At 46.1% G+C, this 27851-nt stretch overlaps 1 protein-coding gene across 1 annotated transcript in view; it reads right to left on the reverse strand.

Annotated features, from left to right (window-relative positions):
- Window positions 1–9420, reverse strand: part of LOC124615904 — a 295777-nt gene extending 286357 nt beyond the window's left edge. Inside the window, exon 1 of the mRNA XM_047144080.1 lies at window positions 9309–9420. The gene's annotated coding sequence lies outside the window, so the exon portion shown is untranslated. The remainder of the gene's footprint in view (window positions 1–9308) is intronic.
- Between the last annotated feature and the right edge of the window lie 18431 nt (window positions 9421–27851).

Below are 27851 nucleotides of genomic sequence, written 5' to 3' on the forward strand. Positions count from 1 at the left end.
GCCGTATACCCACCTGGAGCTGCCGTTCTGCAGATGGCATCGAGGAGGAACTAACCCAAATGCAGAAATCATCCACATACAGGGCAGGGGCGACCAAGGGACCGACAGAGGCCACAAGTCCATCGATAGCAATGAGGAAAAGAAGGACACTCAAGACAGAACCCTGGGGGATGCCCGTCTCCTGGGTCCGTGGAGAACTAAAAGCAGTACCAACTCGAACTCTGAATGACCGATGGATCAGGAACTGGCGGATAAAAATCGAGAGTGGGCCCCGAAGACCCCACTGATGAAGGGTTAGTAAGATGTGATGGCGCCAGGCCGTGTCATAGGCCTTGCGAAGGTCAAAAAACACTGCAACCAAATGGCGGCGCTGGGAAAAAGCCTGCCGAACTGCGGATTCCAAGCGAAGCAAATGATCGATTGGAGATCGTCCCTCTCGAAAGCCACACTGGTAAGGGGACAATAGATCCCGAGATTCGAGGACCCAAGTGAGCCGACGGGCTACCAGCCGTTCAAGTAACTTACAACCAACATTGGTCAAACTAATTGGCCGATAGCTGTCAACAGATAGGGGGTTCTGACCAGGCTTAAGGACAGGAACCACAATGCTATCCCTCCACTGAGAAGGGAAGTCACCCTGGAGCCAGATACGGTTAAACACCCGAAGAAGATGGTGCCGTTGTGGAGCACTGAGATGTTGAAGCAGCTGGTTATGAATGGAATCTGGGCCAGGAGCCGTATCATGAGAAGCAGATAGAGCAGAAAGAAATTCCCATTCAGTGAAAGGTTCGTTGTAAGATTCTGACTCACAAGTGGTGAAACATAAGGTGACAGCTTCAGCCTGCTGTTTTTGATGAAGGAAAGCAGCTGGATAGGAGGCCGACGCTGATGCCACTGCAAAATGGGTCGCAAGATGTTCTGCGAGAACTAATGGGTCCGTACAAATGCCATCTGGGAGGTGAAGGCCTGGGAGGGTGGACTGCCGATGGCAACCTTGGAGAGAGCGAAGTGTAGCCCATACCCGTGACAGAGGGACAGTGGAACCAAGGGAAGAAACGAATCGTTCCCAACATATCCGCTTGCTCTGTTTGATTAAATAACGGGCTTTAGCGCGAAGGCGCTTAAAGGTAGAAAGGCTGGCTACAGATGGGTGCCTCTTAAAGTGTTGCAAAGCTCGACGGCGATCACGGATGGCAATGGCAATGGCCGTACTCCACCACGGGACTTGCCGACGACGAAATTGTCCAGATGAGCGCGGGACAGCAAGGTTAGCAGCGCGAACAATCGCGTCAGACACGTCACGTAGGACGTCATCAATACAACCCGACAAAGAGGGAGAAAACTCGACCTGTGCAGTATATAGAGGCCAATCGGCGCGGTGGAAAGACCAACGAGGTAACCTCTCCATCGGGGAGCGGGAAGGGAGCGTGATAATCAACGGGAAATGGTCACTATCACAAAGGTCGTCGTGTGGCGACCAGCGTAATGAAGGGAGGAGAGAGGGAGAAGAAAGAGAAAGATCAATGGCAGAAAAGGTACCATGACCAGCACTGAAATGAGTAGGGGAGCCATCATTAAGAAGGCACAGGTCGTGGTCTGCAATAAATTGGTCGATAAGAAGACCTCGTCTAGATGGAAAGGCACTGCCCCACAAAGGATGATGAGCATTAAAATCCCCAAGGAGGAGGAAGGGAGGAGGAAGTTGCTGAAAAAGGGTGGTTAAGGCAGCAGGTGTAAGAGTCCTGTCAGGAGGGAGATAAAGATTGCATACTGTGACTGCAGAGTCTAAGTGGACCCTAACAGCAACTGCTTCCAATGTAGTTTGGAGAGGAATCCACGTGCTAGCAATGTCTGTACGGACCAACGTACAAACGCCACCAGAAGCCCGCAAGGGTCCGACCCGATTTCGACAGAAAACACGGAACCCACGGAGGGTCGGTGAGTGAGCATCAGTAAAATGAGATTCCTGGAGAACCACACAAGCTGCTGAGTAGGACGAAAGAAGGGATTTCAATTCCGGAAGGTGACGATAGTAGCCATTACAATTCCATTGGAGAACCACAGAACGATGGTTTAAATGAGGGCTGAACACGCTAAATCCAGTCATACCGCCGGGTCCCCAGCTGTCACCGACAAGGAGGGGGCGACATCCATAAACGACAGGTCAGAATCCGGTTGTGAAGCCGGGGAAGGGACCTCCGGTGACACCAGAGGCTCTTTGTCCCGGGACTTATGTTTCTTCTTCTTTTCAGGCTGAGATCGAGGAGGGCTGTGTGGCATAATGGAGCCAGCTGCAGCAAGATCAGGAACAGAAAGAGACCGGGCGACCTGGGGGCCGATAGACCGCGGCTCTCGCGGTCGCCGCACTGCAGCAGACCTTTGACCTGGAAGGTGCCGGGAAGGGGCATCCCGGGAGAGGCGCCCTTGACCGGCAGACGCCGAAGGAGTGGGACACTTCTCCGGCTGGGGAGGGGGAGCGGCGCCCAGAGGAGAAGGTGTGGGAGCCGCAGGGGAGGGGGGAAGGAGAGGGGTCCGGGACGGGGGTAAGGAAGGGGGAGAAGGGATGAAGATGTAACCAAGGCGTAACTAGATGTCATGGACACAGGGTGCAATCGTGCATATTTCTTACGGGCCTCTGTGTAGCTTAAACGATCAAGAGACTTATACTCCTGTATCTTTTTTTCTTTCTTATAGACTGGGCAATCTGCTGAACGTGGAGAATGACTACCATGACAATTTACACATACAGGAGGGGGAACACAGGGACTCCCCTCATGGAGTGGACGTCCACAGTCACCACAGAGAGGGTCCTGGGTACAGCGAGAAGACATGTGGCCAAAACGCAAGCACTTAAAACACCGCATAGGAGGTGGGATGTACGGCTTCACATCACAGCGATAGACCATAATCTTAACTTTCTCAGGAAGGGTATCCCCTTCAAAGGCCAGGATAAAGGCACCAGTATCAATACGATTATCTTTAGGACCCTTCTGAACACGCCGAACAAAGTGAACACCCCGCCGTCCGAGATTGTCCCGAAGTTCCTCATCAGTTTGAAGGATGAGGTCTCTGTGAAAAATCACACCTTGTACCATATTTAGAGACTGGTGAGGGGTAATGGACACGGGAATTGTGCCAAGATGGGTACAGGCACGAAGGGCCGCAGATTGGGCAGCCGAAGCAGTTTTTATCAGTAATGAACCCGACCGCATCTTGCTCAGGGAGTCCACTTCGCCGAACTTGTCTTCAATGTGTTCCACAAAGAATAAAGGTTTGACACCGGTGAAAGTATCTCCATCAGTCCTGGTGCAAACTAGATAACGGGGGAAAGGTTTTGCCCCTAGACGACGGGCCTGACCCTCCTCCCAGGGGGTAGCCACGGAAGGGAAGGCCGAAGGGGCAAGAGAAGCAGCACTTGAGGAATCAGTACCACGCAGAGAGACGGCCGCAGAAGAGCGGCCAGAGGTTTGGACCCTTATGCGTTTCATCTGCATAGCGTCCGCCCTGATACCACCCACTCCGATCAGGGGCTCTCCTCACGGGCGCCACCCAGCCACAGCAAGGGCCGTCTGGCACGGCGGCCATTGCCGGGAGTTCCGATGCTCCAGGATGACGAGCAACCACTCCAAGGCATGCATGAGGAGGTCACAGCTCAGGTATCAGAAGTGTGATCCCTGTGTGTTCAGGGGGCTCAACCAAAAGGGTACATAGCGACCCCACCACACGGGCTGGCTACCGTGCTGGCTATGCACCCTAGCATCAGACAACGACGTAGAAGAAAAGGTGGAATATACTAGGAGGGCACACGTCGGAGACACTAGGTAAGGTGCTCTTCCCCAAATGGCTCACACTACGGAAAGAGAAATTTTGGAATGGAGGTCAAACCCCAGAGGGGGACCAAGGAATGCCAAAAGGAGGAGATGATTACGCAACAAAGCCAGAGTGTAAAACCAACAGAACCAGGAGGATAGCGGGGGCCAACATAAGCAAGGACACCAATAGAGGGAGAGGAGAGGGCGAGGGGAAAGGGGTATGGAGGGGAAAGGAGGGGAAGGGAAAGGAAATGCAGCCCGGGAGAGAAAGAAGGCTGCAATGGCTCGGGGCCCCGTGCTCGCCACGCACGTATCCACGAAAGAGTTGTGGACCCCCTGGGGGGCTGAAGTAGGTTGTGCATGAGCAACAGGGAGGGAAGTGCCCCCCATGATCAAGGGGGAAGGTGGTTTCTGATGGCTCTGAGAGCCAATGGTACGTGGCAGAACGGAAGATGGTAGAACCGTTGTCATAGCAGCAGCGTAGGTTGAAATCATATCCAAAGGATGTAGACTCTCATATTTTCCCTTAGCCTCAGTGTAGGACAGTTGGTCTAGGGTCTCGTATTTCATTATTTTTCTTTCTTTCTGGAGAATCCTGCAGTCTGGCGAGCAAGGCGAATGGTGCTCTCTGCAGTTTACACAGATGGGAGGCGGGGCACAGGGAGTATTCGGATCTGAAGGACGTCCACAATTCCGACAGGTGACGCTGGAAGTACAGCAGGAAGACATAGGGCCGAACTTCTAGCACTTAAAGCATCGGGGGAGGGATATTTGGCTTTACATCACAGCAGTAGACCATTACCTTGACCTTCTCGGGGAATGTGTCACCCTCTAAGGCCAAGATGAAGGCACCAGTGGCGACCCGATTATCCCTTGGACACTGGTGGACATGCCAGACGAAATGGACACCTCATCGCTCTAAATTGGTGCGCAGCTCAACGTCAGACTGCAAAAGAAGGTCCCTGCGAAATATGATACCCTGCACCATATTTAAGCTCTTATGGGGCATGAAGGAAACAGAAATAGTGCCCGTGACTGGGCAGAGGATGCTGTTTTGATCAAGTCCGACCCTGACTGCATTTTGGACGAGCCCTCCACCTCCCAAAACTTGTCCTTTAAATGCTCCACGAAAAACTGAGGTTTCATTGACAAGAAAGATTCCCCATCAACTCTTGTACATACAAGGTACTGGCGTGAATAAGCTTCGCTGCCATCCTTAGACTGGCATTCCTCACATGGAGAGACCGGAAGGGAGGGGGGATTTGGAGTCGTATTTCTTAGCATTGAAGTTAGTTCTTGACCACTTAGAGACTGCTGGTGTTTGACCACCAGCAAGGGATGACACACTACGCTTCATGGCATGTCATCTGCCCTGATGCCACCCACTATGGTGTGGTTAGGTAGCTACAACCAAAAGTGTACATGGCGGCCCCACCACAATGGACTTGCTACCGTGCTGGATATCATGCACACGAGCTAAGAAGTCCATTATTATCGAAAGTGCAGAAAGCGATACTACACAGAGAATGGAGGAAAACGCACCCAGGAGGGTGACCTCATCCAACAGCTGGAGGATGAGCGGAATTACAGATCCACATCGACAAAGGGTGCAAGAGGTCTCAGCGCCTGATGGACACAATGTACCATGTAAGGTGCCCTTCCCCAATTGGCTCACTCCTTGGGAAAATTGAGGTCAAACGGAACAGGGGACCATCACATAAAGGCCGAAACATGTGAGACCCCTTTTAGCTGCCTCTTACAACAGGCAGGAACACCTCGGGTCTAGGCTAACCCCCAGACTCGCAGGGGTAGGGTGGTGAGTGAGGGGGGTGGGGTTATGAGATCACAGATTTGAATCCCAGCCCTGTACACATTTTCACTGATCACTGCTGGTTCCGAGTAATTTTCCAATGCAACTGACACCTGTAATCTCCTCCCTTTCCTTTCTTCTTTACGTAAGATCTACCTGAGAAGAGTATCTGACGTGATCTAATACTTACCATCAAGGGTGGTGGGAAGGGTAGAAAGCCTCAATGGAGGATTTCCAATCTAATTACCATTTGGAGACCCATCCTAGGACAAGTATCAGGGGATCTGAACTTATGGAGAGGGAAAATAATCTGAAATTCATGGTAGTCGGGAACCTGCACATTGTGGAGGCATAGTCAAAGAGTTTGTGATGCTGAAACTGCAAGTTTAAGATCCCAAACCCCACCTGAACACTGTCTACTTGGCCCATCTGGAAAGCTCTGGTGGCCAGTCTAGCCCCACAATGGTAAACAAGGTCTAACAGTCCTAATGATGATGATGATGATGATGATGATGATCATGATGATGGACGATGCAGAAAAAAATGAATACATGTAAGGAAAATAAAGTTGTACACAGTACTGGGAAAGATGAGGAAGAAAATATGACCACAATTACAACAGCAAATGATGCTAGTAAGTACCCTTTTCATGAGACTTATGTGAATTGCTAGCATAACAACATACAAATAACATGGGGGATTGGACGATCTGACAGTGATCGGATTGAGCTTCCTAATTATATGAATACATGTCAGATTTGATCCTGTTTTAGATAACTGTATAAGAAATCCAACAGGCTATCTTATTTTTTCACTAATATAGAGCCTGTCATACAACACCCTAATTCAGTTTCATATCCTAATAACTACAGAATGATTTACATTCCCTTAAAGCTTCGTTCAGCTAACTGTCAGTCACCTGTCCATGACTGCAAATGATTGGTACACATACCTGTACAGAGAGCCACAAGTGTTAAAGCAAGGCTTTCAGGACTTGGAGGTGTGCTGGCACTGGACTGAATCTGCACAGTGAATTAACGACAAGGGTTGATGTGCCAGCCAGCCTGGAAGTGGTTTTTGGGCAGAGTCTCACATCCCACTAGGTGAATATCAATCTGGTACCCATGTACCACCTCAGGTACACAATTCACAAACATTTAAAAAACTTTCGTTCACTATCACAAGAGTAACACTATACACAGACCCTACATGTATCATCCTGGTGAGGTGTTGGGGGAAGTGCCACAAGAAAGGCATCCTGCCATCCCTTAAATTAACCATGACAAATACATTAATAAACATGCCAGTCCTGAGTCACCATGGGACAAAGGCAAAAGATAAGAAGTGTCGATGACTGGTAAACATGAAAATCTGGCATTTCTAAGAGTGGTAAAACTGACCTGATACATCAAAGTTCATATTTCAATGCAATACAAAGAATTTAATGTGGAATATCACTCCGAGTAGTCAGTAAAATTTTAAACCATATATTTAAATAATGGAAAAAATTTATTAGTAGTCTCAATGCACAAAAAAGGAGGAAGTGAAGACATAAGCAGGTTTTCACTAATTATAATAAAATCTGAGCACTTTGAAAATAAAACTAGACGAAGACATGGAGATGCTCTGTCCTCTCTTCTCTTTTTAACATAACCCTGGAGAGAACAGTGAAGAAACTAGCTAGTTCTGGGATCCTCCAAAGAAGTTAAGGTATTTGCACAAACAGATAGTGCACATCAGAAAGAGATAAATCTAGATTACACAATTTTTTTGCGAGCCAGCATATGAAGCATATAAACTTCTGACTTAAAAATCATTCTATATACAGCTGATGGTTGTCCATATCTGCAACTGTGAATATAGGCTATTTCGTGTATTTCGTAATGGCTGTAACCAATGCAGTGCACGTTCTTTCAGACATGCATTCAAGTCCGAAGGAACGTCGCTTCGTACTTGCGAAAAATACAGGCACTGCAATATCACTTGTTCATGTGCAAAATGGTGCAATTATTAAGTTCATGGTTAACAGTCAATCACAGTACCAATCATTAATCCTCTGCGGCTCTTCCTGCATCCTGTTGTACAAGGGTCCAATACAATAAGAATCATGGAAGATATTACTAAACGTTGCTCACGGTACTATTGTCCAACAAACTAAGTTGATACTCGTGCAACGGCTGATGGGAGTGACCATAAAGACATATCCCACGTATGGTCGGTCCCATCCAGCCACTGCTCCGAGTGTCAACTTAGTTTACATAAACAGTACCTACGCAAAGCTTGTAATCCTATCCTACATCTCGTTAGATAACAATGGAGGCTGAGCCCAGAATTCAGTGATTAGAAGAAAGATCAAATGACAAGAGAGTGACTGATGACAATCAGAAAAATTGAGGGGAGGATGGGTCGCAGATAAAACAAAGATTGCTTAGTCCACCTCTCCGGCCAGCAGAATGAATGAGGAAGTCCACAAGTACAATGAACACTGAATCTTATTAACATACACACAGCAGGTGACAATTCTGTTTTACAGATATTATGCATATGGCCTTTCACTCAAGAGTTCTATATCTATGATATGTGTAGCAAAAACTGAAGGATGACAAACAGTCTTTGCTCACTACTATACCAATGATTACATGGAGTCAATTAATTTAAGTTTACAGCTTAAGTAAACAACAATTTACTAACTAGTTTTAAAGAAGTGAAAAAGTTGGGACTCGTTTAAGAGATGCCATATTTATCTAGAACAATGTCAGCTTGTGTATTATGGTCTACTCTTCACTTGTGTGTTTCTTTTCATGGAGGCTGGACAATTCGGGATTACAAAAGTGATAAAAAGCTTTGTCATGGAAACATACTAGAAAGAAAATTACAAATGTGGTTATAGACATAAAATGAAATGTGAAAAAAAATTGGAAAGTTGTATGTTCAATGTATTGAACTTCTAAATTGACTCTACAAATGAGTTTGTAGAAATGAATGTGTTCGTGTAGTGAAGTCAGTTCGCATGTATATAATACAATATGGAGCTGAACGATAGTCAATTACAGAAAATGAAAGAAAGTAATGTAATCTAATGTTATCTATTTGATATACATTTCTTGCAAAATTGTTTACACAATCACTGTTCTGTCAGTGTCTATGCACTCATCAGTTCATACTACACTAATTATTTTATGAATGACACTTCTGCAGACCAATAGGTCTACGTACGTAAATCGCCCACTTGACAGTAAAATAAAAAGCTTACCTAGAAACGGACTTATACAAAATATGTTATAGATAGTGCACGTCGGACAACCAACTACGAGGGTACTCGCAAAAGGAGTGAAAAATAATATTTTTTATAAACATAGGGAGATTGCATCTCCATAAAACGTTCACGTAAAAACGCGAAGTAGATTAGTCAATGTATATGTAACAAAATGAAATTAAACCTTCCATCCACATCAGCTCCTAACATAAGATTTCCTTTAAAACCTCTTATAAATGGTGATGATATAATCCACCTATGTGCCAAACACACAAAATGTGATAAAACTTTAAGTGTATCAAGACGTGTACATCTGACACACCTCCTCAAACAGAAATTGTTAGTCTATCAGAATGACATGAAGATTCGTCAGTGAAATGACAAATAACTGAATTATAAATTTTCAGCTGCATTATTAGCTTGTACTTACTAGTTGTCATTACTTTACACCATAGTCAATGCTTATCACCATTATACGAACAGCATAAACAATCACCGACAATCCTACACGATACAAATTCAAATTCCTGCTCTTACAAAAGACAAAAACGAAACGCGTCTGCAGTACCAACATAACTCGTCCCGAGGAGAAAAAAATTTCTCATCATTTTTCAATCTCAAAAGTATTGCAAAATATTGCTTCGTAGTACAAAACTTACTGTATTCCATTAGTTTACACTGTCAAAAAAATTCAAATAAAACAACTGAGATCCATAGCAGTAAAATGGGCTGTAAAACCAAAAACGGAAAAGGAGCTACAGAGTCAAGGCCAAGGTCACACTGGCCGACATGTCACAGTCACATCAAATCAAAACATTCCGCGACGAATTTCAAATGGCAGCATTCAAGCTGCTCGTAAACTCGTTGTCACATCTCGTCAAAGTTCCTCGGTAAGAAAGTTCTGACAGCGCCATCACCCGCTAACGACTAAAATAAACTATTTTCGCCGCGCAAACTCTAATCTATACTCTGCGAACCAGTGTGAACTGTGAAGTGCATGGCGGAGAGAACATTTCACAGTATCGGTTATTAGGGCATTTTCCCGCCCCGTTCACGTATGGAGCGTGGGAAAAATATTTCCTTAAATGCCTCTGTACGTGCTGTAATGAACCTGATCTTATCCGCACGATTCCTATGGCAGCGATACGTTGGGGAAGGGGGGGGGGGGAGTTGTGTGTACTGTGTAGTATGTTCAGAGAGTCATCATTCAAAACCTGTTCTTGAAACGTTATTAGTAGTCTTTCGCGGAATAGTTTTCGACTAACTTCAAGAGCCTGCCACTTGCAATTCTATTAACATGTAATTGACAGTATCACAGATCAAACCAACCTGTGGCCATATGTGCTGTACTATTCTGTATACGTTCAATCTCCCGTGCCAGCCCTATTTGGTATGGGTACTACACAATTGAGCAATATTTTAGGATGGGTTACATCTGAGATTTGTCACAAATATCCTTAGAACACTGACTGCATTTCCCTTGTATTTGCGAACAAAGCGAAGGTGGCTCACTAATATTGTATTCGTAGGATACCATGGCCTTTTTTTTTTTTTGTGAAGTGACAATTCTACATGTTTGAACATTTAAAGCACGCTGCCAATAATTGCACCTCTTTGAAATCTTATGAATCTCTGACTCAATATTTGTACAGCTTCATTCACACTATGTTTCATTGTAAATAATTACATCATCTGCGAAAAGTCTTTGGTAACTATTAATATTGTTGCAAAAACTTTAATACCAACTGAACAGCCAGGGGTACACCCAAAGTTACTTCTACATCTATCAATGACTCTCAATCCAAGATAACGTGCTGCATCCTCCTTATCATGAAGTCCTCAATCTAGCCACATGTTTAGTCTGATACCCTATATGACCACACTTTTGGTAATAAGCATAGGGGTACTGAGTCAAATGCTTTTTGCAAATCAATCAACACTATTATCGTAGCTATTTGTTTTTACAGTCAAGACTGGATAGATTACATTGGTGTTACAAAATGAAGATTATACAAGCATTATAATACAAAAACAAACTAGCATAAGTATAGCATAACACTTAATGATGATGTATAGAGTTAGAACTTAGTAACAATGTAACAAGTACATGATCACTTCATTTTACGTAGTTGTGCTTTGTTTAGGCAGTCCAATTTGCTGTTTTCCTGTCAAATAACTCATTTAAATTGTGCAGTGGTTTTTGGCATAGATTTTGCAACACGTTACCTCGAAATTTTGCTATTTCCAAGAATTGCATTTTAGTATTTAGATAGGTGATCATTTCAACAGCTACCATTGCAAAAATTGTGTGTAATGTAGAATTGTTTGCTAGGGATGTCTGTTTTCCATCTTGTATGGTTACAATTGTGGATGTCACTCCTCTTGGTGAATGTTTATGATTGTCTTTCACATACATGAGACAGGTGAAGATATACTGACTGACAAATGCCATCATTGCTAGACATATGAAGATAGGTTTGCAGTGCTCCAGGTTTCTGCTTGGTGTTATAATCCATACTCCTTATCTTTCTTGTAGTAGTAGTAGTAGTAGTAGTAGTAGTAGTAGTAGAAGTAGTAATTTTCTTGCAGATGTAGAGAGACACAGTAAGGGGCCATAGCTGATATGGCTGTGGAACAATGAAAGACATACCACCAGTAGATACAGAACACATGCTTCAATTTACACAGAAGATACATGGTGAGTCAGGACAAAAGATACAGGCTTTGAGGGGTGATAATATCAGTGATTCTGAACAAGAAACTTCATATGGACATATGCCCTATTGTGAATGGTTTCTGCGATATAACATATGTAATAAGGCAAAGGTCCCGAGTTCGAGTCTCAGTCCGGCACACAGTTTTAATCTGCCAGAAAGTTTCGTATCAGCTCACACTCCGCTGCAGCATGAAAATCTCATTCTATCTAATAATACTTTGTTACTTATTTTCTGTGTTATTAAAACATTGTTACTGTGCACAACGTACAACAGCAGTATACAGAAAGCTGAGACGAACAGTTTGGTACAGGACACTTGTGTTCCATCAGGTCGGGAAATTACTTCAAATTGGGCTACAAAGAGTACCTAAGCTACAGCTCATGCGTGTCACATCACATCACATTTTCAGTATCCTCGCACTGTCTTTGTGCAAACTGTAAGTTCTAGAGAAACATGAATAGGTCCTTTTTTGTAGGAAACAGAATGTAGTTTACACTTGTACTGTGACACGTTTTTGCTGGAGGGTGCGGCTTGCAAGTGATTCCAGACATCGTACAAAAGTGATATTACATATGTTCTATCTTGGAAACCATTTGGAACATTTCATCTGCCCATACGAAGCTTTTTGTTCAGAATCACTAATGCTATCACCCATCAATGCATGTAACTTTCTTCCTGAGTCACCCTGTGTATGACTTATTACAGTTTGTGACACATTGTGCAGTGAGGGACTATCCACCATGAACCCCAGAAGCTTCATGTTTCTTGCATTGTTTAGGTATTCTTTGTCACTGTGACTAATTTTTATGTTTCTTCTTAATTTATTTTCATTTTGTTTATAATAAACAATTCCTTTGTAGTGCTAAACAAAGCATCTACTTCTTCTTCAGCCTTAATAGCATCAATGCCTTACGAGTACAGAATTGTATCATCTGCGAATTGCAAGTACTGTCCACAAGAGCTGAAATCATTCACAGAAATTAGGAACAGGAGGGACCCATTACCATTCCCTGTCTCATGTCATATTCCAACTTCATTCACATTATAGTGCTCCGTAGACTGATACAATCTGCCTTCTGTTTTCCAAAAAAGATTTTTTTGGGTTGTTAGAACAGAATATTAATAGTGAAATCAGGCTCTTTACAGATGATGCAGTTGTGTATAATGAAGTACTATCTGAAAGTAGCTGCATAAATATTCAATCAGATCTTAATATGATTTCAAAGTGGTGCAGAGATTGACAATGTGCTTTAAATGTTCAGAAATGTAAAATTGTGCACTTCACAAAATGAAAAAACATAGTATCCTGTGACTATAATATTAATGTGTCACTGCTGGAATTGGCCAACTCATACAAATACCTGGATGTAAGACTTTGTAGGAATATGAAATGGAATTCTCACTTAGGTTCAGAGGTGGATAAAGCAGGTGGTGGACTTAAGAGGAGATGTCCAATGATACAGAGAAGGGCAGCACAGATGGTCACAGCTTTGTCTAATCTGTGGGAGAGTGTCACAGAAATACCAAAGAAACCAAACTGGAAGACTCTTCAAGATAAACGTAAACCATCCAAAGAAAGTCTATTAACAAATTTTCAAGAACCAGCTTGAAATGATTACTCTAGGAGTATACTACAACCCCCTACATATCATTCACATAGGGATTCTGGGGTAAGATTAGAATAACCACTGCACATACAGATGCATTCAATCATTCTTCCTGCGTTCCATATGTGAATGGAACAGAAAGAAACCCTTATAATTGGTACAATGGGGCATACTATACCTTCGTCGTTTACCAGCCATGGCTGGACAGACTGCATCACAAATACAATCTTTATCAACTAACATTTGTACAACACCATATACAAAATTTATATTACAACTAAAAGAAAATATTTACGCAGTGCACAAAAACACATAGAACATAGAGAAAATGAAATATAACTAAACAGGAAAGTAAAACTTCATAGCAGCAAATGAAAATACCATAAAGCAAAATGTTTACAAGACCATGTAGATCACACACACAGCCTCTGCCATACCCCTCACGGTGGTTGGCAGAGTATAGATGTAAATATAGAACAGTGTCTTCAACTCTATATTTACTGAGCCTGTTTAGGAGTACCTTATGAGGAATGCAGACAAACACCTTATAAAGGTTGCAAAATGTCAGTGCTACATACTTTTTCTCAAATTTTTCTGTTCACTAGTAACCAGACTGTTGAAAATTTGCCTCTCAGGAAACCAAGCTGTACATCTGTGAAGAGTTTGTTAATTTCAAAGTAATTTGCAGTCTCAGCGACTTTAGCAAAGATTGGACTTATTGATTTTGGTCTGAAGCTTGCTGCCAAGGTTGGGTCACCCTTTTTATAAACTGGCACTGTCTGTGCAAGTTTCAGGAAGTCTGCAGTGAAACACATATTACCCTAGTTAATGGTTCAGTAATTTCATAGACAATTGTCTTGGGGACCTTAGTAGACATCCCAGATATATTCTGACTATAAGAAAATTTATAAGATTTTACAATCTTTATCATTTCATTTTTTTGTAATTTCCTCCAATGCATCTGCATCTTTTGTCATTTATTACAGTAGTTGCAGCGTCTATACTGAAGCCTGGGATTCTGCTTCTAGTGTTTTACACATCAATAAAATAAATATTAAAGTCATGTGGACTACACAAGCTTAGGGGAGAGGTGGTTTTCTTCCTGTGTTCATTGATGAGGTCCCAGACTGCCTTGCATGGGTCGTGAGCTTATACAGTGAACCTGTGGCGGCAGCACCGTCCAACGCACGAAGGGCTGAACTACGGCACTGCCGACACAAGTAGGGGCAGCTGTACTGTTACGCAGAATTTCGGCAATGGCACGTCGCACACCGGACCGCACGGGAACAAAGCAGGCGGACAGTGCGAGCTAGTCGACGCGACGCGACACACGTCTCTCAGTTCTCCCGCTGCAGGCCACGTGCGTCGAGTCAACGTGACTCCGCCGTAAATGCGTACGCGTGGTCGTAAGCGCAGTCGCCGTTAAATTGTCTTTCGCTCCTTCGCGGACGTTACGGCGCCTCCGGTCGCGCCAGGAGCAGAACATTCAGTGACGTGGGATTTTGTCTCGCTCGGTCCACGCTGTCGCGCCACGGCGCATCACTGGAGTGTGTACCCCCCGGGATCGGTGATCGAGCTATGCAACGCACCTGTATGGACGGACATTAGCGACGAATGTTATTTGTCATTTATTGTAACGGTACGAAGAATAAATGTGTCCTGTCCCGAAACTGCTTAGTCATTTTTGTCACCAAGCCTCTCCCTTGAGCATAGTGCGTGGGCACGGCGATAAAGCCGGTTCACTGCACATGAGTGACTGTAAGCGGGGAAACCACACGTTCACGCTTCACTGGTGACCCCGACATGATCTGAGGCTACAAAAAAAACACGTGGTGACGAACGTTCGTCGGTACGAGAGACGTGGAACCGCGAGTAGGCTTGCGCGTATACGCCCGTGCCGAACAGTGCTCCGTAGTAAATTTTTTTTAACTAGCCCTTTTTTTTATTATTTTTGTGCCCGTAGGTTTTGATCGCGGACTGCTTAGTGTTATTCTTTTTTCGTGTGTTTCCCATGTCGTGTTATTTTCACTGTGTACTTTCCTCTTGTATGAGGATTCGACTCTGAACTAAGATAGCGACATTAGAGGAGTTGCAAAAGACCGTCGAAGAACTGCTCGCCGCACGCAACACGAGGCTAGAAAGTGAGCTACAAGCACGGACTACACGCGCGGACGCCCCGCAGCCACAGACAGCTCAGGACAATGTTGGCGCGCAAATCCCCATCACACCGACACCTCCTACGACCGCCGCAACGCCGACAAGCGCTGGACGGGCATTGATCAGGCTGCCTCCCTTTTGGCCGCGCGACCCTGTAATGTGGTTCAGCCAGGTTGAGGCGGTATTTATGAGCAACCACGTGACCTGCGGCCTGGCGAAATTTGGGCACGTAGTGAGCCAGCTGGACCAGAACTATGCGGCCGAAGTGCGGGATATAATCACCACCCCGCCGACGCAGTCAAGCTACAAACGGCTCAAGGAAGAGCTGATCCGGCGGATTTCGTTGTCAGAGGAACAGCGAGTGCACCAATTGCTGCGGCAAGAGGAATGCGGCGATCGGAGGCCCTCGCAGTTCCTGCGCCACTTGCGGAGCCTCGCGCAGTCCGATATGGTGCCAGATTCGCTGTTACGCACTATCTGGGTGCGCAGCCTCCCAACTCAGGTGCAGGAAGTGATAGCCGCACAGGCGGAGATGCAGCTGGACACCATCGCTAACTTGGCCGACAGGGTGCACGACGCACTGACAACGGCGCCTAGCACCGCAGCTGCGGCAGCGCACGACTCCGTCCCCCCACATCCGTGGCGGCACGTGCCTCCTGCACCCGCATCGGATGCTGACCTGCACCAACTAGTGCAAAACGTGACCGCACAGGTGGCAGCTCTCTCGACGCAAGTCGACCGGTTGGCGCGCTTGCAGCAAGAGGACAGCACGCGCCGCTTCGGCAGCAGACCGGGCGACAGGCGGTGCGGCTCGCACAGCCGGCAACGCAGCAACAGCTGCTCCAACGGTACCCCATAGACGTCAGAGCACGCACAAAACGGCTACTGCTGGTACCACGCCCGCTTCGGCAACGAAGCAACCAGGTGCCGCGCTGCTTGCTCGCACCCAAACGCCAGCTGCGACTGGACCTAGGCGCACCCGGCTGCAGTGTGATATCAAAGCGTCTGTTTGTTGCGGAACGGGGGGCAGGCGTGAGGTACCTCGTCGACATGGGCTCGGACCTCTCGATATTCTCCCGTTCTATGTTACGAGACTGCAGGCGGGCTGAGGCACTCTGCCTTACAGCGGCGAACAATTCCGCTATTAAAACTTATGGCACACACAGCCGCAATATAGATCTAGGTGTACAGCGCACGTTCTCGTGGACTTTTACGTCAATGAGCCGATCCTGGGCGCAGACTGTCTCGGCCACTACGGGCTGCTAGCCGACATCGCAAACAGCCAGCTCATCAACGCGACAACGAATTTAAAGATAGTGGGACAGCGCCGGCAGGCTGCATACTACAGTGTTAAACCCGTGACGTGCCCCGGACCATACGCTGACAATCTTGAACAATTCCCCGACCTTACCCGCCCAGCCAGTCCACCGAGAGACATCAAACATTCGACGGTGCACCACATAATAACCACACCCGGACCCCCCACATCATGTCGCCCACATCGACTCGCGCTGGACAGACTCGCAGCAGCAAAGGCAGAGTTCGAGGCCATGCTGCGGCAGGGCATCGTGCGACCATCGAGCAGCCCATGGTCATCGGCGGTGCATTTAGTGCCCAAAAAAGACAATTCGTGGTGCCCGTGTGGGGACTATCGCACCCTTAATTCGCAAACGGTGCCGGACCGATACCCAGTCCCACACTTTCAAGACTTCAGCTACGCCTTGGCGGGCTGCGCGGTGTTCAGCAAGATAGACTACGCAAAGGCGTACACCCAAATTCCGGTGGCGCCCGAAGACACTGAAAAAACAGCCATCGTAACGCCCTTTGGGCTTTTCGAAAGCCTGTTTATGACTTTCGGTCTTTGGAATGCTGCCCAGACTTGGCAGCGGTTCCTGGACGGCGTCTTGCGAGGCTTGCCATTTTGCTTCGCGTACCTCGACGACATCCTGGTGTATTCCAAGTCGCCCGAACTCCACCGCTGCCACTTAACGACTGTCTTTCAGCGCCTAAGTGAAGCCGACATCGTTATTAACCCCGCTAAATGCAAGTTCGGTGTGACGGAAATCGAGTTCCTTGGCCATTTAATTACGCCCACCGGATCGACACCGCTATCGGAGAAAGTGAAAGCAATACTGAACATGCCCTGTCCGCAGATGCACAAAGAATTATGACGTTACCTCGGCATGTTGAACTTCTATCATCGACACCTGCCCAACGCCGCAGCCATGCAAGAGCCACTGACTAAGGCGTTACGAGGTCCTACCTCAAAAGGAAAGACCCTCGTGAATTGGACAGACGCAATGGAGCAGAGCTTCACGGACTCAAAAAGGAATCTCGTGGAAGCGACGCTGCTCGCGCACCCGGTACATGACGCGGACTTAGCTGTAGTCGTGGACGCCTCCCTGACCGCCATCGGCGCGGCGTTACAACAGCGCGTCGGCGGGAGTTGGCAGCCTCTCGGTTTTTTCTCTAAAAAGCTTTCCGATTCGCAATGTGCTTGGAGCGCTTATGACCGAGAGTTGCTTGCAGTGTACGCGGCGGTGAAATACTTCCGACCGTCCATAGAAGCCCGACAATGCGTCATTTTCACTGACCACAAACCCATTACCCACGCGTTCGAGAACAACCACACTAAATGTTCACCGCACCAACTCCAGCAGTTAGAGTACATGTCGCAATTCATGACTGACATTCGACAGATTTTGGGGAGAGACAATATCGTCGCCGATTGTTTGTCCCGAGCGTGTGCCGTTATTTCACCCCCTGTGAACTTTGAGGACGTGGCCCAAGTACAGGAGAGTGACGAAGAACTGCACCGCTTGCGTCACAACACTTTCAGCGGCCTGCAACTGGAGCTGGTGTCCGTCCCCGGCTCCGCACGGAAGATTTGGTGTGACACCTCAACCAGCACGCACCGACCGTTCCTCCCGGAGAAATTCCAGCGCAGTGCCTTCGACCGTGTCCATGGACTGTCACACCCCGGCACCAACACCACTGCGACGCTCGTGGCTGCGCGTTTCGTCTGGCCCGGGCTTCGGAAGGACTGTCACGAATGGGTGCGCACTTGCACCGCATGTCAGCGCGCCAAAGTTGGGAGGCACACCCACGCACCCGTGGGCACCTTCCCGGACGCGACACGCCGATTCGGGCACGTTCACGTGGACCTCGTCGGCCCGCTTCCTCTCTCACAAGGCAAGCGTTACCTCCTAACTATGGTGGACCGCTTCACTCGCTGGCCGGAAGCAACCTCCGTCACGGACATCACAGCCGAGACCGTCGCCACCGCATTCGTCGACACCTGGGTGGCACGCTTCGGATGTCCCAGTCACGTGACAACTGACCGCGGCCGCCAGTTTGACTGTGCGTTGTTTACGCACGTCGCGAGACTGTGTGGCACCCGGTTACACAGGACAACCAGCTACCATCCGGCGTCGAATGACATGGTGGAACGGTTCCACAGGACTCTCAAAGCCGCTCTAACCTGCCACAACACCTCATGGCCAGAGCGGCTCCCACTGGTGCTGCTCGGCCAGCGAGTCATGCCGAAGGAGGAGATCGGCGCGTCACCTGCCGACCTCATTTACGGGCAATCTCTGACAATCCTGGGCGATTTTGTCGAAGATGTAAGACTCCCACGCGACGCCGTGGCACCCACCCTGGCAGAATGTCTGCGCACACACATGGCCGGCCGCCGAGCGCACGCACCGACGCGGCACGGCACCGGGAAGATATTCGTCCACGCTGACCTGCAGCACTGCATGCACGTCATGTTGCGTACCGACACAGTACAGCCAGCTCCACTCTACAAGGGGGGATCTGTGTGGCGGCAGCACCATCCAACGCACGAAGGGCTGAACTACGGCACTGCCGACACAAGTAGGGGCAGCTGTACCGTTACGCAGAATTTCAGCAACGGTACGTCGCACACCGGACCGCACGGGAACAAAGCAAGCGGACAGTGCGAGCTAGTCGACGCGACGCGACACACGTCTCTCAGTTCTCCCGCCACGGGCCACGTTCCTCGAGTCAACGTGACTCCACCGTAAATGCGTACGTGCGTTCGTAAGCGCAGTCGCCGTTATATTGTCTTTCGCTCCTTCGCGGGCGTTACGGCGCCTCCGGTTGTGCCAGGAGCAGAACATTCTGTGACGTGGCCTTTTGTCTCGCTCGGTCCACGCGGTCGCGCCACGGCTCATCACTGGAGTGTGTACCCTCCGGGATCGGTGATCGAGCCGTGCCGCCAGTGCAACGCACCTGTATGGACGGACATTAGCGACAAATGTTATTTGTCATTTATTGTAACGGTACGAAGAATAAATGTGTCCTGTCCCGAAACTGCTTAGTCGTTTTTGTCACCAAGCCTCTCCCTTGAGCATAGTGCGTGGGCACGGCGATAAAGCCGGTTCACTGCACGTGAGTGACTGTAAGTGGGGAAATCACACGTTCCTGCTTCAAACCTACCATTGCTGTTTTTTCTTCTATATCCTTTGTACAATGTCATTTCACTTGTGAATATCTGCTGTAGAACATTTATTTTGTACTGGGATCTGTTGCCGATTTTTAGTGATCGTGTAATAGCAGTACTATGGATTTTCATTTTTTCAGTTCATTAGTGTACATAGTTGTTGTCTTTCACACAGTGGCTGCGTCGTGACATGCATGCAGGACATTTCTTGGTCTTCTGTGAATAGCGTCAGAAACAGCATCACCATCTACAACAACAAATAGAAGGCTGTTGGACAGAAGAAATGCTGAGCCTCCATCTCATCTCAACGATTTTTTATGTGTGAGCCTGAAGAAAAAGAAGGGACAACAGTAGGTAGTGTCAAGTGTCTCCTCTCTCCTGTCTCAAGATAGACTCCAATGGATTCTCAGTCAGGTAACAGCACTAATAGAATGAAAAAGCAAGAGGAAGGCATGTCTTTCTTTCATAAAAATATAAGGGGCCTCTTAAACGAAACAGATCAACCCCTTATTAACATTAGTGAAATGGACAGTATAAATAATGCTCAGATTTTGTGCTTAACTGAGCTCCATGTTACAGATAAATGTGCCTTGCCATCTATAGTAAGTTATAGTTTTGTAACATACTACTGTAGGGAAAGTAAAGATAAAGGCAGAGTAGCAATTTATGTTATGGACAGTGTAGCATACAAAGCTATAGATATTAAGAAATATTGTGTGGAACAACAATACAAGTTGACATAATGCCACTAAGAATGTTATTTAACCTGAGCTCTTTATCTGTGTGTGCTCTGTATCAGTTTTCTGTAGTGTTTTAATGATTCTAAGAAAATATGTATTTTCTTTTTCTGTATTGCTGCCCAAAGAATTTACTGTATAAATTTTTATATAATTATGTACTCAAATTTCTGTATATGCTATAAGATTATCAAATTGTATTTGTAAAAAACTGACTCGTTCCACGTCCTTGTGTATCCAACACAGTTGGACCTATGGAACATGAAATAAATCAAATCAAATCAAATCAAATCATCAGGATAATATTTAGACAAAGGGCATTTATTGGCGAAAGCGTGTTAAAAAGGGGTCACATAGCTAGTCCTAGGGAGGTGAGGGTGAGCCAGAAGGTAAAGTACGACGAAGGTTGGTGTCCGCGAAAACTAAGTCTACAGTGCCGCAGCATCGGGAGAAGTGGAAGATGTTCACTGCTACAGGAGAGCAAGAAAACAAGAGAGCGGGCCCGGCGACGGGTGGCCGGGTATATTCGACGCACCATGCTGCTTCCTCTGCGCTGATTGGCCGGGATCAAGAAAACTGTGTGGTTGTCATGGAACTTTCCGGAGTGCATAGCGTACTCTCGTCAGCACACGAGGGAGACGCGTGGTCAAAGTGCCCTTCCTCAGTGCTGACTATCTGTTGCTAGACCGTGGGACGAAAGAATTTACAGGTAGCTGACACTGCCGGCCATGGCTTGGCTGTAATGGAAAAATGAAGTTACCTCTGGGAGCTAATAAAATAAATTAAAATTTTCCTACCGACTGGCTCATGCTTTACACTCCTCCCCCTTCCATGGGAGCAGAGAACGTATGTGAATTCACTCAATGTAATTATTATGTGAACAATTATAATTTGCAAAACATAGTAGATGTTATTTGACTGTTAATAGTTCCCACAGAAGACAGCAGAGGCCTTAACCTATGGGAGGGTGTAGAGACTCTAAAGACCTCCTAGGGGTCACAAAGGGACTTATTTACTTCAACAATATTATATTTTTTCAAAAAAAGAACAAGTATTAAAAAACATCAAAACATAATTACAACTGTAACAAAACGCAAAGAATATAGTATGAATAGTGCAAAGTAAATAAACATTACAAAGCATCACTAGTGTGACTCTGAAACGAGTGTCTTTGAGTGTGAATGAACGGAACTAATAACTTGATACAGGTGTTCTTAAGTATATTCAAAGTTATGCAGAGTTCACCACTGACGTCACAACTCAGAAATTTAAAAATAATAGTTTGAATGTAGCATTTATGCAAAAAATGTTTTTGTTTTTCCATTTTAAATGAGATTCAGAGATACGTATCACCACTGGTGAGTCACTGCGGGGGCGAGTGGCACAAGGTGGCATTGCGTTGTGTTGTCCTCAGGGAGCGACCAGCGAGAATGGGGTGTGGTCATGGCCAAACACATTCACTGGAACTCAGCACAGGGGGGTATGAGGGGAAGTTCACATGTTTCAAACACGTTTAAACAGGGAGTCAACACTAAATAAGCATTTCACTACGCTACACTAGTTTTTAGACAATAGTTGATCGCAATTGTACTCTTAAAACTAAGGGAGGGTACATGTCTGGAATCTGGTAGCTGGGGTTACTGTGGCACTGGTTATAACGCTGGTATGTAGTTCAATGGCCGTTTGCCTTTCATTTAAGGGTGCTAACAGGCGACCATAAGAAATTTGTCCTTTTTCATGTATTAAAAGGTCATCAATTGACGCTAAGAGGTGGTCATTTGATACATTAGACAGAAACGGCAAGTTAGCTGACAGAGGAACCACGAATGAACTTTTGGGTAGAAAAAATGTAGGTAAATGGGTGTGAACATTAAGTGAGTAAGCCATGGTGATGTGAAACGTTATAAGTAGTGTTCCAACAGGAACCGTTTGCTAAAGATCTGCGTGGAGGCTACGTCACAGTGGCAGCTGGCTGGAAGGCCGATTCTCGCGCTACGTCAGAAAGGCACGTGGCAGATAACTTCAGGGCTACGTTACGTCAGAGCAGCACATAGTAGCTGAGAAGCGGAGCCGAAGTGGCTGCCACTGTCAAATGCGGCGTACGCACGTGCGCTGCACAGGAAGCAAGCGTCAGGTTTAAGAGCGAGAGGGAGATGAAGCTTACCGACACTATGTACTGCATTGTCTGTATTTTACACTCCATATGTTCTTGGGCTCCTGCGCCTGATGAGCATATTTATGTGCTTCAAAGTGAGAAGTGACAAATATTGATGTCACAAAGGGGATATAATGTTACTGAATGAGAAAGATCTATGAGCACAGCCCAATGCTGCACAAAAAGTTCTGGATTTGATTAGAGATTTATGGGATTCAGAATGAACAGTGATGAATATAAATGCCACAAAAAGGGGGTATAGCATTACTGAATAAATGGGAATAGATGTGCGCAATCAATACGGTTTGTTCAATGACGATGAGCAAAACAATAATTATGGTGTTACATCAGAGCGGCGGATGACATAAGTGGGATTATGTGTGACATCACGCTAGATGCGTTCATACAGGGGCTTCTGTTTAAAATTACATATATATAGAAAAGAGGTACACAAATATCATACTAAATGACTACATATGCTATATCAATAAGTAAACAAAGTCAAAGCCTTTTTGAGCTGACCACCCAAGTGTAATAACGTTCACATTGTGAGAGGAAGTTTCTCATGCATCAATATATTTGCTGATCACCATAATGTGAGAATGACAAAGAAAAGTGACGCCAGTTTGGTGCAGATGGGGTGTAGATTGGGTCGTTTGATGTCAATGCTGCTAATAACGAGAGGAGGAAAACAAAACTCGACCAGAATCTAGAGATTTCCATAGTGGAAACAGAAAACGCAAGAAATTGAATTAGAAACAACTAAGTTGAGCGTAATTTCTGAAGGACTTTTCCTTTATGAAGGTATAGTGCACGGCGTATCGTTGACACGACGGTAGAGCCTACTTAACTGTGTATATGACAATACTGCAATTCCAAGATAGCTGCTACATACTTCTTCTTAAAACTTGACATCTCTCACAAGACAAAAACTTTACGGTGCGACCAAATTCACTGTTCTTATGACTCCGTAGGTCTGGCCTCATCGGGCCCAGCCAGTTACTTAAAACTTCATCTATCCTTGGATATAAAACTTCCTGGCAGATTAAAACTGTGTGCCCGACCGAGACTCGAACTCGGGACCTTTGCCTTTCGCGGGCAAGTGCTCTACTAACTGAGCTACCGAAGCACGACTCACGCCCGGTACTCACAGCTTTACTTCCTACCTTCCAAGACGAGGTACTGGCAGAAGTAAAGCTGTGAGTACCGGGCGTGAGTCGTGCTTTGGTAGCTCAGTTGGTAGAGCACTTGCCCGCGAAAGGCAAAGGTCCCGAGTTCGAGTCTCGGTCGGGCACACAGTTTTAATCTGCCAGGAAGTTTCATATAAGCGCACACTCCGCTGCAGAGTGAAAATCTCATTCTGTATCCTTGGATATATTGCAGTGTCCTGAGACACGTCATACAGTTAAGTGCTGCTACTTCAGCAGTTGGAAAATACAACGGAAAAACAGGGTCAAAGGAGGAACAAGTTTTGAATGGAGATTTCCACTCACTGGCGGTTTAGCTGCGGGCTAGATGTGGCTCGCATCTATTAGTACTTGATCAGCTGTCGTCAGAGGGCACGAAACACCGTTCTTGTGAACTCTTCTGATTTGGTGAAGACTGCCAGTCTCGCTAGCGGGATGAAAGCAGAGCTCACCATCTGCAGCATCGTCGACAGGACTGACTGCGGACCTTTGGTACAGAGCCGAGTGGAGGGTCTGAATCAGAGGCTGAGACGGTTCTGCGACCGTGTGGGCTGCAGATTCCTCGACTTGCGCCATAGGGTGGTGGGGTTTCGGGTTCCGCTGGATAGGTCAGGAGTCCACTACACGCAACAAGCGGCTACACGGGTAGCAGGGGTTGTGTGGCGTGGGCTGGGCGGTTTTTTAGGTTAGATGGCCTTGGGCAAGTACAGAAAGGGCAACAGCCTCAACGGGTGCGGGGCAAAGTCAGGACATGCGGGGAACAAGCAGCAATCGGTATTGTAATTGTCAACTGTCGAAGCTGCGTTGGTAAAGTACCAGAACTTCAAGCGCTGATAGAAAGCACCGAAGCTGAAATCGTTATAGGTACAGAAAGCTGGCTTAAGCCAGAGATAAATTCTGCCGAAATTTTTACAAAGGTACAGACGGTGTTTAGAAAGGATAGATTGCATGCAACCGGTGGTGGAGTGTTCGTCGCTGTTAGTAGTAGTTTATCCTGTAGTGAAGTAGAAGTGGATAGTTCCTGTGGAGGTTACACTCAACAACCGAACTAGGTTAATAATTGGCTCCCGACTCAGCAGCATTAGTGGCAGAACAACTGAGAGAAAATTTGGAATACATTTCACATACATTTTCTCAGCATGTTATAGTCTCAGGTGGAGATTTCAATTTACCAGATATAGACTGGGACACTCAGATGTTTAGGACGGGTGGTAGGGACAGAGCATCGAGTGACATTATACTGAGTGCACTATCCGAAAATTACCTTGAGCAATTAAATAGAGAACCGACTCGTGGAGATAACATCTTGGACCTACTGATAACAAACAGACCCGAACTTTTCGACTCTGTATGTACAGAACAGGGAATCAGTGATCATAAGGCCGTTGCAGCATCCCTGAATATGGAAGTTAATAGGAATATAAAAAAAGGGGGGAAGGTTTATCTGTTTAGCAAGAGTAACAGAAGGCAGATTTCAGACTGCCTAACAGATCAAAACGAAAATTTCTGTTCCGACACTGACAATGTTGAGTGTTTGTGGAAAAAGTTCAAGGCAATCGTAAAATGCGTTTTAGACAGGTACGTGCCGAGTAAAACTGTGAGGGACGGGAAAAACCCACCGTGGTACAACAACAAAGTTAGGAAACTACTGCGAAAGCAAAGAGAGCTCCACTCCAAGTTTAAACGCAGCCAAAACCTCTCAGACAAACAGAAGCTAAACGATGTCAAAGTTAGCGTAAGGAGGGCTATGCGTGAAGCGTTCAGTGAATTCCAAAGTAAAATTCTATGTACCGACTTGACAGAAAATCCTAGGAAGTTCTGGTCTTACGTTAAATCAGTAAGTGGCTCGAAACAGCATATCCAGACACTACGGGATGATGATGGCATTGAAACAGAGGATGACACGCGTAAAGCTGAAATACTAAACACCTTTTTCCAAAGCTGTTTCACAGAGGAAGACCGCACTGCAGTTCCTTCTCTAAATCCTCGCACAAACGAAAAAATGGCTGACATCTAAATAAGTGTCCAAGGAATAGAAAAGCAACTGGAATCACTCAATAGAGGAAAGTCCACTGGACCTGACGGGATACCAATTCGATTCTACACAGAGTACGCGAAAGAACTTGCCCCCCTTCTAACAGCCGTGTACCGCAAGTCTCTAGAGGAACGGAGGGTTCCAAATGATTGGAAAAGAGCACAGATAGTCCCAGTCTTCAAGAAGGGTCGTCGAGCAGATGCGCAAAACTATAGACCTATATCTCTGACGTCGATCTGTTGTAGAATTTTAGAACATGTTTTTTGCTCGAGTATCATGTCGTTTTTGGAAACCCAGAATCTACTATGTAGGAATCAACATGGATTCCGGAAACAGCGATCGTGTGAGACCCAACTCGCTTTATTTGTTCATGAGACCCAGAAAATATTAGATACAGGCTCCCAGGTAGATGCTATTTTTCTTGACTTCCGGAAGGCGTTCGATACAGTTCCGCACTGTCGCCTGATAAACAAAGTAAGAGCCTACGGAATATCAGACCAGCTGTGTGGCTGGATTGAAGAGTTTTTAGCAAACAGAACACAGCATGTTGTTATCAATGGAGAGACGTCTACAGACGTTAAAGTAACCTCTGGCGTGCCACAGGGGAGTGTTATGGGACCATTGCTTTTCACAATATATATAAATGACCTAGTAGATAGTGTCGGAAGTTCCATGCGGCTTTTCGCGGATGATGCTGTAGTATACAGAGAAGTTGCAGCATTAGAAAATTGTAGCGAAATGCAGGAAGATCTGCAGCGGATAGGCACTTGGTGCAGGGAGTGGCAACTGACCCTTAACATAGACAAATGTAATGTATTGCGAATACATAGAAAGAAGGATCCTTTATTGTATGATTATATGATAGCGGAAAAAACACTGGTAGCAGTTACTTCTGTAAAATATCTGGGAGTATGCGTGCGGAACGATTTGAAGTGGAATGATCATATAAAATTAATTGTTGGTAAGGCGGGTACCAGGTTGAGATTCATTGGGAGAGTGCTTAGAAAATGTAGTCCATCAACAAAGGAGGTGGCTTACAAAACACTCGTTCGACCTATACTTGAGTATTGCTCATCAGTGTGGGATCCGTACCAGATCGGTCTGACGGAGGAGATAGAGAAGATCCAAAGAAGAGCGGGGCGTTTCGTCACAGGGTTATTTGGTAACCGTGATAGCGTTACGGAGATGTTTAATAAACTCAAGTGGCAGACTCTGCAAGAGAGGCGCTCTGCATCGCGGTGTAGCTTGCTGTCCAGGATTCGAGAGGGTGCGTTTCTGGATGAGGTATCGAATATATTGCTTCCCCCTACTTATACCTCCCGAGGAGATCACGAATGTAAAATTAGAGAGATTAGAGCGCGCACGGAGGCTTTCAGACAGTCGTTCTTCCCCCGAACCATACACAACAGGAACAGGAAAGGGAGGTAATGACAGTGGCACGTAAAGTGCCCTCCGCCACACACTGTTGGGTGGCTTGCGGAGTATAAATGTAGATGTAGATGTAGAACATCAAAGATTAAAGTGTAACTGTGTTAGTCCACTTGAACTGAATAGTTTTGTGTTGGAATACGCCCGGATAATAGACTCCAAAAGGCGTTGTTCTGTTGAAAGTTGACAGATGAAAGTCGGTAGGATGGTCTAGGCTGTGAAACCGAAATGTGAAGGAACGACTTTAGACAGCTAAGGGTCCGCGCGGGTGTCAGCCGCGTCACGTAAGATACGTGCTCTTGCGAGTGTTGTTCTCTTGTTCATCAAACAGACTAGGTATATGGCCAAAGCTTGCTCGATCTGTGGGTGTAATTCACTCTGTTTACATTACCTATCGCGGGGGTAGGCGTGTGGTATGTTCCTCCAGATAAACATTCAAATACAAATGAAATAATGCCTGGTTCATCTTAAATTACTCCTCCAAA

This window comes from Schistocerca americana, chromosome 5 (genome assembly GCF_021461395.2).
Source record: "Schistocerca americana isolate TAMUIC-IGC-003095 chromosome 5, iqSchAmer2.1, whole genome shotgun sequence".
Lineage (NCBI taxonomy): Eukaryota > Metazoa > Arthropoda > Insecta > Orthoptera > Acrididae > Schistocerca > Schistocerca americana.